Consider the following 3,043-nt stretch of genomic DNA (forward strand, 5'->3'; position numbering starts at 1 on the left):
GGGGCATTTGGTGAATTACGCCAAAAGTAGTGAGTATTTCATGAAAAAACCGTATAATAATTATACATAGGTTTGGATAGATAACAAGTCATCTAACCCAATTCTACTGGTCATGGTCTAATATCACAACCCTCGTGAGCCTGAGGTTAGTTATAATCCAGTCAATACTTACCATGTGTGACTCTATATGATAGGATTATAGTTAGCATATACATCTAATTGATTACACTACATATATATCATATATAATTGATTTCTATCTAAATAAATATTGCGACCACCTAAATAACCGAACAATATTTTTTTTTTTTTTAAAATTCTTACATTGTTATAAAGTAATTGTCATCTTTTTTTTTTTGACAAGTTCTAACTAAACAAATTACGGGAAATTAGAAAAATAAATTAAATCTCGAGATGCTCCAGTTGCGAGATCATGCGCTTGACCCACCCGCGCCCGCTCCACCTTGAGAACACTGCACCAAGAGAAAGCATTGCCTAGGTTCCTAATTTCTTCTAAGGTCCAACGAATCTGCATGTCCTGAGTGTCTTCCTTCACAAGCATTTGCACCAACTGCTGAGAATCTGTAAGAATTGTAACATTCTCCAAACTAGCATGTTGAGCCCACTTCATACCATAGAGGCAGGCCAATGCTTCAGCATGTAAAGGATTGTTCGTCGTCCCTGAAGAAGCTCCGCCCATTATTAAATCATCAACCCTTAGGCTATATATTCTCCCAAACCCAACCAATACCTGCATTGTGGTTATTCTTATGCCAAGACCCATCCACTTGAATATTCGATGTTGAACACTCAACAGTAGTAGGGTTAAAGACAACTTAATACGTTAATCGCAAACTTGTAAGCACACATCTCTTAAAATCTCTCTCACCAAAAGGCGAGTAAATTGGTCCCTAAGCGATTAGGGTTTTGTTCTTCAATTCGTCGCTCCGAATCAAGTAAAATCCTTTTAATTTCAATTCCTTTTGTCTTAATCTCTTCTAATCTTTGGGTTTTCGGTTAGTGGGGTAAGATTCTACTCTTTAATTTCTTTCTAAACACCTGTAATTGCTTGTCTGCTTCCCGTAGACATCTGTTTATTTCTGAAAAATTTCCCCTCTTAATCTTTTTTTACTCTGTTAACATCTGTCCTTATCTTTCCTTTAAAATTAATTAATCACAGCTTACAACTCTATCAATTCAAAACTCTCTGTTTCTAGGATTTACTTTGCTGTAGTAATTTCTCACTTCTCTGTCTCTTTCTTTCTACTCTTCTTTAATCAGCTTGTCTTTTCATTTACTCTTCTTTATTCACCATCCTTTCTTTTTACTCAAAAGGCTTTTATTGTCTGTACTCTTAATGAATCAATTGAATCCTTGGAGTACTTATAGGATGGGTCCTCTTGTTGACCCTCCTCATCAGTTTCATATGGCCGAAATTGATTGGGAAAAGTCAGTTGTGGGTCATTTCTTTGACACAAATCCGCCATGTGAGTCTATGGTTCAACATATGGTGGATTCTCGATGGCTCAAACGGGAGACTATCACGGTTCATCGCACGGGTCCTTATTATGTTTTTGTCTGCTCTCATAAAGCTGATGTGGAAGCCATAATTGAACTTCACTCCACCATCATAGATGGCAGAATTATTACGTTTCATAGAGGCACTATCAGCACAATCTTGGATAATATTAACTTCTCAAGAGCATGGTTGTGGATTCGAGTTGTAGGCCTTCCCCTGGGTTTGCTTGATCCTGAATGGGCTCTCCAATGCCTTCGTCTCATAGGCTATGTAGAAATTTTGGAACAAAATGGGAATGTGATGCCAGCAAGACCGGAATTCAGAGCTAAGGTATGGTTAGACTTGTCGAAAGCTTTAATTCCGGGCTGTTTTGTTCCTGTTCCAGGGGGGATCTTGTTTGGGTTTACTTTTGTTATGAGGGTATTTATAAATTTTGTAAAAAATGTGGGCTAGTTGGTCACTATATGTGCAATTGTGAGTTTACTGCTTATCATGCATTCCATGAAATTAGAAGTAGAATGGAGGGTTTAGAAGCAGCTGGCCTTACTGTTATTCATGGGCCAATGGAAACACCCTTATACTCTAATAGGGTGGAAGGTTTGCCTGATAGATATAGGTGCCGAAATGTTCGGGTTAATCTGCTTTTACTTGGTTTGGATGCTGAGGTAGAGGAGGAAGCAGATGATGAGGGAGGTGAACCCGAAGTTGGGGATGATAGTGATACCACTGATCACGTACTCTTCGAATGAAAATGGAGGAAATGATGATAATCATGGTGGGGATAATTCGAATAATATGATTTTTGAGAATGGTGATATTGATTTTCCACCTGGGAATGGGAATGGGGAGGAGAACAATGATGCAAATGGTAATAATTTGGGGCAGCCTAATGGTGGTCACGTTGATAATGGGTTTGTTCTCGAGCAAGCAGATGATGTGGTTAACACCTCTGATTCAGATGAATATGCCAGTGCAGAAGCTAATTCAGAAGCTAATGTTGAAATTCAAAATGCAGATGCTGGTTATGAATCTGATCCACTCACTCCAGAGAATTACCATCACCCAGTCAGGTTTAATGCGCAGAGACATGCTGATTTTCAAGTTTCAATACCCTTCAATGATCCATATGTTCCTTATTATCCTTAAAACCAGCAATTTTACCATCCTAGTTTTCATATGAGGGTGCCATCTCTTCGTAGTGACAGTAGTGATAGCAACATTTCAGAGGCTGATTGTGAGGGAATTCGAAGTGATGTAAATGCAGGCATATGTTCTGTCAAAGTGGGTGAATCTTCAAAGGTGGCTGAAGCTAATCAGTTAGTTAATGGTGCTACTGAAGAGACAGGTTTGCTTGGTTCATGAGACAAACCTTCTGTTGAGCTTCAGCAAACAGTTAATGAATTGGCAAATATGGATATCTATTCTACAGGTAATTTTGGTGAATCTGATCGTGCACGAATGTATATTCCATCTCGAGGTTTCTCAGACACATTATTGAGGCGAGCAACTCATGTGCAACCACCT

This window comes from Spinacia oleracea, chromosome 5 (assembly GCF_020520425.1).
Source record: "Spinacia oleracea cultivar Varoflay chromosome 5, BTI_SOV_V1, whole genome shotgun sequence".
NCBI lineage: Eukaryota > Viridiplantae > Streptophyta > Magnoliopsida > Caryophyllales > Amaranthaceae > Spinacia > Spinacia oleracea.